At 42.0% G+C, this 13167-nt stretch overlaps 1 pseudogene; it reads left to right on the plus strand.

Annotated features, from left to right (window-relative positions):
* The first annotated feature begins 2709 nt into the window (after positions 1 to 2709).
* Positions 2710 to 13167, plus strand: part of LOC127191926 (prohibitin 1-like) — an 83768-nt pseudogene continuing 73310 nt past the window's right edge.

The following is a 13167-nucleotide window of genomic DNA, read 5'->3' on the forward strand; positions in this document are numbered from 1 at the left end:
AGGGTTGGGTATCCTAGAGGCTCCAGAAACCAACCCCTGTGGGTACAAGTAGTGAGTGTATAGCATTCCATGAGCTACTAAGAGAGAACGCAGTGATGAGAGCTAAGTAATAATCATTTTAGAGAAATTTCAGAAGAGCTAATAATTCACATTTCTCTGGGAAAAGCCACGCTCCCCATGAAATTATTTAACATAAAGCCCAAAGCAATGCTGAGACTCTAGGAGGAAAGGGGTCAGCGTTCTTAGTCACAAGGTTCTGTTTAACTTAGGATCACAAGTCTTTAGTGGGACAGTGCTAAGAAAGTGGGGGTGATGGAATCCTAGGGGAAAAAAAATAAAAGAGCAAGGGCTGGACATCAGAAGCAGAACCAAAGTCATAGGAGCTTGATCCCTGAGTGCACTGAGCTGCTTCCTCAACGCTACTTCAGTTGAGCTTTGACACATCACCTTTAGAGATAGATTTGTACAGAAACATCTGTGCTTTTGTGTCCATTGTTTTAATTCACCATCCCAGGTAGAAATATCTAATTATGTAAGCCTGGGCTATTTGACCATGTTCCAGCTGCTGGGAGCCATCAACAACAGACTGACTTCTTGTTTGGGCCTGAGCAGGATGAAACAGGGCTCTAGCCCCCACCAAGACAGTTGATCAGGAATCCCTCAAAATGTGATGAGTTTGTCTGCTGGGTTAGCAAACAGATGAGCAGGCAGAGCGGTACCCACAAACACCTGCATCGCTGAGGAAGAGGTGCAGACATGGGTGTGGAGGAGGACACAGCTAAAGCATTAAAGATGGAAGATGAGTATAAAATTACACAATTTGAAGGAACTGGAAAGCTAACTCAAGTACTATGCTTGCTGCTTAGAAGGAAGGTGAAAGGTCAAAGTTGAAAGGGAGGATGTCATAATCTGGAGTCCACCCTGCTTCCCAAAGGGGTCTAGACCAAGGGTTGTGTGCATTTAGAGCATTGCAAAAGCATTCAGAGAAGTCTACAGGGCAATGAAAAGGGTGACGCCCTCCCAGGAGCAGTAGAAGCGACTGGGTCAATGATCCCAGCATCCTTCTGGCCAACATTGTCTTCTGGGCACTAATGCCCTTGTACTTGTGAACTCTAAGCCCCCTTTTCTGGAATTGCATGCTGAAGAAACATATGAAATAGAGCCTGGGAAACGTCCAGATACAGATGAAGATGTGTAACGCATGTCAAACATGTCTGTTGGGACCATGGCCTCAAACCCTTGATCTCTATACAGCAGACTATAGTTGAACTCACGACACTACCGAAGACCATCTGTTAATAGTATGTATGAACCGCTCCTCTGTTCAGATAGTCAGTGTTCTTGATTCTATAGTGACACAGATAAACATATGGAAGACACATTGCCTAAGTTGATAATTAAGAGGATCCTGGGATAAGACTAATTTACTCTCCCTAATGCCAACAATGAGAAGTGACTCAGAAAAAGAGCAGTGGTTGCTAAATTGAGCTGGTCTTCTATTGGCCACTCTTTTCTGCTTGAATGTATCCAGTTACAATAACGGCTAAAAAGGGAACTGCAGAACTATGACTTCTTGAGCTTTCTAATATGGCTCTGTGTGTGTGTGTGTGTGTGTGTGTGTGTGTGTGTGTGTGTGTGTGTGTGTGAAGATCCATCTTCATTGTGGATGGGACCATTCCCAGTGTTGTATAAAATGCACCAAGTGAGGTGAGCACCAGCTGGCATGCACTTGCTGCTGTCTGCTGCTTGACTGTGGACGCAGTGCAAGCAGCCCCCCAACTCATGCCACCATGGTTTCTCTGCCCCATGGACTGTAATCTGAATCCGCTATCTAAATAAGGCCTTCCCACTGAAGTTGCTTTTGTTGCACTGTTTTACCACAGTCACAGAGAAAGTAGCTGAGACTCCTTCAGATCACCATGGGACCCCTGACACATTCCAGTTGAGACCACGCCTTTGAGCCTTCACAAAAGCAAACGTAAGAAAAAAGTACAAGAGCTACGTGTTCCAGGTCCTAGAAAGGATACTATGAGCTGAAACCTCCTTTGCGAATGAATCTCAGACAAAAGTTTTGCAAACTGCTCTGACAATGCAGGCCTACTGCACACTTCAGCAGTGTATTCCAGGAACAGAGACTGAGTGGAAAGACTGAGGAGTGTTGGCAGAGACACAGTTAACATGGGTCCTGAAAGCTCAGAAGCAGAGAGCTTCAAGGTTAGTTGTGTGTCAAGTCCCACTGGACAATTAAAATCACCTGCTCCCTAGTTATCTCAGAAGTCCTTTACCTCCCATGAACAACCTTATTTTTAATAAGATTTGCATATCTCAACTCCTTTCCTTTTAATGGTGAATTCTTCTCCATGAGTCTTCTCCATGAGTCTGCAAGCTGAACATCCAGCTTAGAGAGGTCGTGTTTGAGGTGTGTGTGTGTGTGTGTGTGTGTGTGTGTGTGTGTGAAAGACAGAGAGACAGAGAGACAGAGAGAGAGAGAGAGAGAGAGAGACAGCTGCCTATGGCATCTATGCATATGTACTCAGTCCTTTGAACGCATTCGCTTTTTGTAAGCCTTATTTTTCAAAGAAACTTGAGGGGAGATGCTATTAGATTTAAATGGTGATGTGGAGATTCACCTGGGCATGGATTGCACTGGGCCTCCTGAGTTAAAACACCTTTGTTGTATGTTCCCATGAGGGAGTGGGGGATGGGAACATGTCGGGGAAGGAAGGTGAGAAAGTCTGTGAATAACAAACCGAATAAATCCCTATTTCCTCTGTTTTTCTCCCAAAGATTGGGGAGCTCACGGGAATGCATTCCACCTGCCCACAGTGAACCACCAGGGCTTCTTCACAGTATTCGGGATTCCGGAAGTGGCATACCCTCAGCGGCGACTCCTCTCCGAGAAGAGGTCTGTTCTGAATACTAAAGCCGCTGACTGGCAGCAAGCATTATTCACCCTAATCATCCTTTCTGTTGTTAATGGCCTGGAAATAGTTGCTTCTGACAAGAACATTTAACACTAGCACCTAAGGGGGAGTCAGGGGAGGGGAGAGAATACAGATCAGGAGAGATGAGCCTTGGGATCCATCTGGAGCTGACTTACCACAGCAGGATGGGGCCTGGCAAGGCAGCCTAACACCCAGACGAGGAGGCTAGGAGTCTGAAGCCCTGGGAGAGTGAAGCCACAGGGGCGCCAGGCAGGACTGTCTGTACTGATGCATTGTGGGATGTTACAGTGTGGACCATAAAGGACCTCAAATCCCTTTACTGAGGTAAAGGCTTAGTCACCTGCTCTGTGGTGCTGTTGGGGGGTGGTGAGGGCGCCCCTGAAGTGGATAATGAACCCTGCTCCTCCTGTTCCCCCTTACTTCCTCTCTCTCCCCCTCCCCTCTCCCTCCCCTTCCTCTCTCCTCCTACCCTCTCCTTACCTTCCTCTTTATCTCCTCTATAAACCCCTCTCTTTTCCTCCTCCCACTCTTTCTATTCTCTCCCAACCCCTCACTTTCTTTCCTTCTACCGGCTCCTTCCCTCCCTCCCCAATGCAGCACCATGAGGTGAAGGGCTTTGTTCTGCCAAATTCTCTCCACAAAGCCATAGGCCCAAATGACCATGGCCCGAAACCTCTGACTTTGTGAGCCAAAATAATCTTCATTCTTTTTAAGTTTATTCTGTCTGGTATTTTGCTCCAGTTACAGAAATACAACACAAGGTTAGCAGAGATATATACAAGGATTGTGTATGACAGTGGGTGGAGACACCCGGTCTGTGTCTGAAGCTTTTCTTTCTCACTTCCTCTTCCTCTCTTGAGTTCCTGAAAAATGTTGTTGTTGTTTTCTCATTCTATTCCCTGTAGTCTTCAGCATCTTTTACTATCTGTGCAAAGAGGAAAGAGACTCATTTGCTGAGTGGTGCATCTCAAAACTGGTGTTTTGGGTCTTCAGTTTCTCCTTTTAGTTTTAGGATTTACAAATAATAGCCTTTTGCAACATTCATGAGAATTGAGTGGAGAAATTCGAGTAACATCCATGATAAATACTCAGAAGATGTTCGATAATATGAAAAATTCATATCCTTGCCTGTTTCCCTTGCATGTGAGTTAGAAATGGCACCTACATGAAAAGTGTGCAGCAAAGGCTATAGACGGTACTTGAAAGAGCAAGCTAGGGTAGGCGTGGATGGAGAAAGCTGCTTTGTCATGTCTACATGTCCATTATGCACAGTTTACGACACTTATTTCTCTAAAATTGAGATGGGGGAGCATCATGACCAGAAAAGGAATTAACATGTAGCATAAAAAGTCCAAGCTTAAAAGGCAAAAGAGAAAGCCAGACCTGATGGTGCAGCCATATAGTCCTACCTACCTGGGGGAGCTGAGGCATGAGGATCACATGTTCAAGGCCAGCCTGGGCTACACGGAGTTGAAGCCCAGCCTGGACAGCAAAGTGAGACCTTGTCTCAAAAGAAAAAAAGAGGGGTGAGCATATAGTCCAGTGACAGAGTGCTCGCCTAGCAAACGTGGGGTCCTATGTTTAATCCCACTCTGTAGGGTATTGGAATGGAATCATGGGCCTTTAAACCATTCTTCCGTAAGCCCCTTGCTGATGGTGCTCTTAAAACCTAGAGTCTTTCTTAAGAAAATGACATGCTCTTTGGCTTCATGTACTATGCAGTCACTAATCAAGACAGGGTTCAGCTTCTTCAGGTCACACTGTGTTGAGGCCAGTGTCCTTATTCCTCGCCAGCCCCATGGCTCATTATGCAGAGCAGGTCACAGGCCCCTCACGGCTGGCCTGTGTCCTGCTGGCCTTACCTCCATGCAAAAGAATCAGCCCTACTCTAGATCCTTTTTGAAAACATCCTCAGGGCGTGGCCACATTCTCAGACACAATCACACTCTGCCCTGTACCTTTCTCACCAAACGCTTTGGAATATGCCTCCTCACACGGCCTCAGTTCCTTCCCCTGCCACATGGACACTAGACAAAACTTGCCCTGCAGATAATGTTTTCTCTGACACAATGACACAGTGCAGGTTGGGTGCTCCAAATGGGACAGTGCTACTTATCATCCTTTACTGTTGGCTCAGGAACTCACAGCAGATCAACGTGTAGCCTGTGGCACTGCCAGTCCCACAGTATACAACCAGTGTCTTCTCCAAACCATGCAAGCCTTCAGTTAAACCTGTTGGGGACGGGCCATATGGCCAATGTTCAGCCATCTTGTCAGAGCCTAGGTTCCTATTTCTCCAGCAGTCTGTCATTTACCAGAAACCAGCTGACCCTGTCGTGGTTCGGCAGTTAGACTAAAGATAAGATTTAGACGGAGCCACCCTGTTGTAGTTTAGCAGTTAGATTAGATGAAGATAGCAAAATATTCGGTATGGCAGAACGTTGTGACCTGCTTGGAATTCCTCGCATCTTGAGATAGCCTGTAGCTGGGTTGCCATAGCAACATGCTTCCCTGCCCCCTGTCTTATAAAACCTTCTACCTGAAAAATAAAATTTGAGAGCTTGATCAAAGACTTGTTCTTCTTCTTCGTGTCTTGTGTTCTGTCCCTATACAGGAGAATTCTCCTCCCGAGTGTAAGTCGAACCCCGGCAGGCCGGGTCATAAACCAAGACAATGTGAGCTTGCTACTTAATTGACCTAGAAGACTTCTCTACGTAGGCCTGAAAAACCAAAATTAGTGGAAGTTCAATAGTCTCCCTGGATTTAAAACCAAGGGAAACATAAATTACATATCATTTATGTCCATCTTCTCAATCACCGCTCCTCACTCTTGGGTGCATGCAGGCAGAAGACTGGTCTCATCTCCCAGCACCAGCTCTTTATTTGCAACCCTGCTCTCTCACTTCACCTGCGGTCCAGTCCTGCATCACTCATTTCTTGGCGATGCGTGTTTCTTGAGAGGGTCTTCACTCTAGTTCTCTCCCTTCAAGGTTCTGTTATATCACTTTAGTGAAATCGAGGTAGGGCTCTGTCCTGCACACTGGTCTTCCACTGAGCAATGCATGTTTCATTCTTTATAACGCTCTCGGTTTAAATAATCGGAGGATAAATAGTTCTTTTCTTAAAAAGGGAGAGGCTTCAAAGAGGGGGTTGTCTGTGAAAGGCTTTTATGATAAAAATAATAGAATAACAAGGTCTAAGATAGAAAAGATAAATGTGTTTATTTGGTCCCTGTCTCTGAGGCAAAATGCTCTTGATGTGCTTCTGAGTCAAATGCTGTAGCCTGTATCCTTGGCCTTCATAAACAATTTCTGACTTTACCAGTGAACCAACACAGAAAAATATAATGTTTACTCTTTTTTTTTTTCTTTTGAGGCAAAGTATACATTACCAATTGAAATTAATTGCCTACATATGTACTGCGTTTGCATAATTTTTTCTCTCTCTCTTTCCTCCAACTCCTTTTAAGGCTACCACCACCACTATACTTTCTCTCAAATTCATGCTCTTTTTTGCTTTATTATTGTATATATGTCATATATGTATATGTCATGCATGTATATGTCATATATGTCTATATATATGAATACACCACACACACACACACACACACACACATACATATATATATATATATATATATATATATATATATAGAGAGAGAGAGAGAGAGAGAGAGAGAGAGAGAAAGAGAGCTTGTTGCACAGATTTAGTGTTGCTTTTCTGTATATGTTTTGAAGGCTAATTACTTGGTATTAGATAACTACTAAGACTGATTCTCATGCCCTCATCAATAGTTGTTTGCCTATAGCTCTTCAGCTAGAATTGAGTTCCCATGAGATTTTCCACTATATCCTACTGTTGTCATGGTTCAGTTCTTGTTTAGGCAACCATATTTTGAGATTTCCTGGCTGCACTTTCCCTGTCATACATAGAAGAGACCATCTTAAAGCACATGTCCTGGTCCTCTAGCTCCTACAATCTCTCCATCCCTTCTTCTGTGACATTCCAAGCCTTAGGTTTAGGGGTTATAGTGTAGACACATCCATTACAGCTGGGAACCTCCAAGTTGATTGTTCTCTGTATTTTGACCAACTGTGGATTTCTCAGTCTACTGCAAAAAAGAAGCTTCATTGATCACTGGTCAGGTCTACACTCATCTGTTGGTGTTAAGATGAGTATTAGGAATGTAGTAAGGGATTATACTAGTTTGGGAAAGGGGCAGTAGAAGGTTCTTCACTAGGGTCCATGGACTCAACAGTAATGTGTGGTTAGAATGGCTCACTTTTTCAGTACTAGGCATGAATTCCCATCTACTCTGAGTGAGTCTTAAGTCCAGTTATACAGCTGTTGATTACTGCCAAGATATAAGTGCCACTGTAACACCACTGGGCCATCTTGCCATGCTGGTCTTCATTATGGCTTGTAGGCATCATATTGATTGATTTTATTCTCCACTGGCAACATGCATATCACCTCTGGAACTATGAAAGCTAGTCCAAGGGATTGGCTTCTGGGTCAGAGCTAGCTGGATTCCACCAAGTTCTGTGTCCAAAGCATGGGTTGTCTTCTTCTGCAGTAAATATTTACCATTAAGTGCTGAGAAGCAGCCAAAGGCAACAGCAATAGTCAATGTTGCTTGGGGAGTAACTTGGATCCCCTCATGGTCAACTACTAGAAAAGGGATTTTTCATGCCTGGTACATTTCAACCATTTTTAAGTCCATAGCATTTGGTTTGCTCACACTACTGTGAAAGTGATCCATGTCGCCCCTCCTCCATAGGCTTTTCATCTCCCCGAAGTGACACCTTATATTTGCTAGACTCTAGCTTCCTACGAAATCCAGAAACCTCTGCCAGCTGTTTTTCCATTTTCCATGTAAATGTGTCTGCTGGAGAAACTTCACATGATAGAATCATAGTCTTCATCTTTTTCTGCCTGAACTAGTTTTAAAATCATAACATTTATTTATTTTCTGTAGTTATGCTCTTGAAATGCATAGGTTTGGTTTTGTACATGTATACTATATTTTGAATGTATTCTCCCTTATACTCGCCTAGGCCCCCTCATTGTCCTCCCCTCATGTTTGTCTTGTTCTCTTAGTTTATTTCTATGTTCATGTCATGCACACAGACACACACACATACACAATTTATGTATCTATACAAAATCTAGGAACAATAAGTGAGATAAGACATTTTTTCTGAGATTGTCTAAAGTCACTTAGTATATTTACTGAAACTGAAATGTCTTCATGGTTCTAGGCTGAAATTTTTCCTCTGTATGTATGAGAGAGGGTGGGGTTACATTTTCCCTATTCATTTCTCTGTTGTTGAACACTTAAGTCTGGCCCATAATTCAGGTATTATAAATAGTGCTGCAATAAACCCTAATGTGCACACGTCTCTGTGCTTGGCTGGCATGGAGTCCTTTGTTTAAATACCCAAGAATAGTATAGTTGGGTCACATGGAAGACCTATTATTAGTTTTAAAATGAAGATATTTAAATTAAAGTTGAGACAAATTAGAGATAGTTTATATTTTGGAATTCAAGCCCCACCCCTGGCATTGACTTCCTAGATAGTATTCTTAGTAGAAATTATCTAAATAAGCTTCCATGCCAGTCTTACATGATAGCATTTATAAGTTTGGGTTGAGTGACTCTCATGAGGATTATTCATTCTCAGCATGGCATAAGATGTGAGACCTATGCTTTAGTGAGTACATTTGCTCTTTCTGCCAATAGGCATAAGGAGTTGGAGGCAAATTCTTCAAAGTTCCTTATGTCTTAAGCTGTTGTGCAGATGCCTATCTGATATGAGTTGCAAACGTCTCTCCCTCTAAAATGAGATAAAATAAGAATATCTCCCTCAAAGGCTTACAGGGGCAATGCAGTAAAATGAAATATAAGATCCTGAAGGGGGGGAGGGAGAGGGATGTAGGATGCTCATGATCAATGTATTGCAGTTGCCAGCAACCCTAAGACACAAGGAGAATCCGTGATGCTGGATTCATTGCATAAAAAGTGAGGAATATGGACCCATAAAATAAAACCTTGTATTTTCTTCAATGAAAGGACAATTGAACAGAAACATATGTCTGGTAGAATTCTTTTACTTTATTGTGGAAATAAAAAATAAATGTCAATGTCAACTACACAAATATTATCATTCAGTGAATCTGCTAGCAAGTCTTAATCCATTTCTTTCTTTATAAACTTCACTGTAACAAGAGTGTAAATAAGAGAAAAATCTCATGCTAAAATTAACTAGGCCCAGTTTCCACATCTCAGTGAATTCTTATACAGTGGAGAACTGTGGAGAATGACATTGGGTTTTTACTTTCACTATCCAATAGATTTTTGTTCACTTATCTACCACAAAAAGAAAAGAAAACCAAGGAAGGAAGGAAAGAAGGAAGGAAGGAAGGAAGGAAGGAAAGAAGGAAGAAGGAAGGAAGGAAGGAAGGAAGGAAGGAGGGAAGGAAGAGAAATATCCATGATAAGTTAGAACTAAAAGGACAATTAATGTCATACCCTCTTTGACACTTTGCATCCTTTACCTGCATTCAGTTTCTCTTTTTACAGCAGTAGACCACTGTTTCTTTACTACATTCCTAGGCCGAAGGTACCTTATCTGCGCCACAAAGACACGGCAGGAAGACCCTCTCTTGAGCAGCCATGCCACCACTATTGAGTCATAACCCTTTCTACCACCTCCAAGAGGGCTCCGCCCCTCAGACAGAAGGTGGAGTTGTGGACTCAGCAGAACCTGACTTCTAACTCAATGAATTAATAAATTCTGGGCCCATGCCCTATAACTGTGGACTAAAGAGGGAAATGCCCTGGATTATAAGAGGAGCCATTTTTCCAGCCAGGCCAGAGTAGAGTTGAAGATAGTTGAGAAAATGTTCCAACAAGAAGGTTGACAAATGAAGAGGAATTCAGCAGCCAATGAGAAAGAAAATGCACAGGAAGCAGGACATGTGGGCAAATAATGTGTCCAGGATGTAAAGCTACCTGATAGCCTGAGAGAATGGAGACCAAATATATATCTATATAAACTGAAGATAGATTCGGAAAACCTTGAATGTCCTGCAAAGTGATCAGAATCCAACTATTTCAACCCAAGCAGGAGTGGGGTTAATTTTCTTGACTTGGGTGCTCCTGTAAACCGCCAAAGACCACAGAGCACTCACACGCCCAGTATGTAAACCAGGCTCCTACCCCACAATGCAGAATTCAAATAAGTTAGCTGTTTGTCCCATGCAATGTGATTGGTTCTTCAAATAAACCTTCCCTCTGGAAATGGAGTGTCCCAGGGCAGAACTCCCCATCGCTGAAATTCTCTATGGCCATTAAACCATTTCAGAGACACTCCTGCCAAGATCCATGAAAGCACCTGGGTGGCTGCTACAGTTCCCTGTAGAGCTCTGGAGTTTTAGAATCGAAGGCACAGTGAAGGGATGAGGAGGAAACTGATTGCTGTAGTCAAAGTGTAGCAACAGAAGGACACATTTGACATTCATGTCCACATTCACAACTCTCAAAACCTGCAGCCTCTGCTTCTGCTGGATGCACACAATCACAGCACCCTGAAATCATCTAAAAATGAGATCCCATTTGAGGTCTCTCAGCATACTAATTTATCGGTCATCCAGTTATGCAGCCCACTGAACATTAATTAATATAAAGCCTTTAACCTCATTCCAAAAGTGAAAGACAAGACCATTTGCTATACATCAAAGAATGGAAAGTTAATTCTGTTTGTTATGGCTTTCTGTTAGAGCAAACACTGTATTTTCTGAGAGTAGAATATTTACTTGGGAGTTATTTTACAACAACATGTAGGCATGTCCTTTCTTCAAAATGATGAATTACAAAGGCCAAAGCATGTATGATAAAATCCCCTATATAATTTAATGACTAAAAAGAATGGTTTGACCACAGTTGAAATGGTTGGATTTATGAACTCTGCACATATTAAGAAGCAGACATGAGCTCAGACTTGTCCCATGATGAATAGGTTCAGGGGCATGGACAGTAACTATTCATATATGGCCAGGGACTCCTCAAGTCAATCCCTGTTTGGGTCAAGACGTACACAGACTATTGAAAATTCTCTCATCACCTATTGCAAATGTAAATACTATAAGGTAGTAAAGCCCATAGTTTAAAAGGAAAGGCATTCCATGACTTCTCACCCTTAACCCAGAGACCTCTCATGGGGATGATGTAATCCTGGACACAAACTCATTTTTAATGTGATGTAGGTCACACTCCAATCAGACTCTGAAGAGGTCTTAACACACAGGCTGTGAGACAGCTTCCCTTGCCTGAGCCTGGTCTGATAACCAGGATTTTGACATTTTGTGTAAGAATCGTCACTGGCCATAAGTAGTAAATAGCCTTTAAGATCTGTTTTAAGTTCAGGGACATGGTCCTTCTGTCTTTAGAAAGAATCAGTTCTCTTTTTAATTCAAAGATATCTTTTATATCTGTATTTTATTCCTGGTAACTAAGAATAAAGTGAAAGCAAAGAAGAATAGCATTGTACCAAGACAGTCAGATTATAAACTGAATCAATAAATGCATTGATTTTCTACATCTATGCAAGGTCAAACTGAAAAGATTAACTATTTCCCCATTAAACTGTCTAGCTTGGGATGCTTGTTGGTAAAACTGTTAGAGGATTATTTTAAAGGTATATAGAATTTAAACACTGTAAACAGACTCAAATGAAATAAAGACCAACCAACAAGAAAAAAAAAAAAAATCTAAGCACCCAAGGTCTCAACTCAATACAAAGAAGTGGAGGCAACAGAAGAATGCTGCGAGCAGGGAAGGAGAGCTTCCTCAAGGGAAGAACACATCAATTGGTTGTCCAGTACCAAATGGTCAGTCCTGAAAACATACATACAAGTAACATTATGAGAACTCAGCAGGTTATATTTGAGAATATATGTGGTGTGTGTGTGTGTGTGTGTGTGTGTGTGTGTGTGTGTGTGTATGCATGCAATAGGAATTAATTTTTTAAAAGATTTATTTATTTATTTATTTATTTATTTATTTATTTATTTATTCAGTATTCTGCCTGCATGTATACCTGCACACCAGAAGAAGGCACCAGATCTCATTATAGGTGGTTGTGAGCCACCATGTGATTGCTGGGAATTGAACTCAGGATCCTTGGAAGAACAGTCAGTGCTCCCAACCTCTAAGCCATCTCTCCAGCCCCAGAAATTGATTTTTAAAAGGTCATAAATTTGATGGAACATGGGGAAGAGCACATGGCATGTTTAGAGGGAGGGAAGGAAAGGAAGAAATGTTACAATTAAAATATAATTTCAAAAACAAACAAAAAATAATGAGATTCAAATGAAAATTTTTAGCACTCAAATAAGACCCCCTACATAGAATTTAAAATAAAATTGGCTTCCTCGTTTTGATGATGTCAACAAAAGAAGAGGTTGTAAAGGTTGAGAAGATGAGACAGCGTTAGCTCAAAGCAAAGACAAATGCAGGGTGCAGATGGGAAATAGGAAGCAACTGGCATTTACTCATCAGCAAGTATGTGCCAGGGTTTATGCCAGGCTCTCTAAGAAGAGAGAGTCACTTCACTCTCTCATGCAGTAGTTTATGAGTGTTGTGGATGTTTTAATCTTTGTATTATTGTTACTATCCAGGCAAGAGCAAAGGTATTTGAAAGGGTGTTACTTGGGCCCTTTGGCTATCAGACAATGGAGGTGACGGATCTGAAGAAATTGGAATTTCCCCTAGTCTTGTATGGAAAGGTTTGATACATGGTGCCCTCAGAGGAGCCTGTCTCTCAGGAAGTACTTCTCACAACTACTCAGACCACCTTTGAGGAAAGAAACTATCCAGACCAATAATGAGTCAAAGATAGATGACACCACAGGTAGACGAGAAATATTTGATTTTATCTACCACTTGCTTTCTATTTAAACTTAAACCTCATGCCAAAACCCCAAAGATGGGTTTGTGGGTCACTGCACCTCGTTAGTAGTTCTTTTTCCCCCTGTTGCCACTCTTTTTTTTTTTTTTTTTTCTGATTTTCATTATTGCTTGTCTGTTTCATTGGCTTCTTAAAGAAAGACATCTAAACATAGTTTGTTAGGGCTACCAGAGTTTCCAACTTTAACCCCAACAACTCTAGAAATGTGTAGATCAAAAGTCAGCTTATAGCAGAGTCCTATAACTTAC

Source organism: Acomys russatus, chromosome 7, assembly GCF_903995435.1.
Source record: "Acomys russatus chromosome 7, mAcoRus1.1, whole genome shotgun sequence".
Taxonomy (NCBI): domain Eukaryota; kingdom Metazoa; phylum Chordata; class Mammalia; order Rodentia; family Muridae; genus Acomys; species Acomys russatus.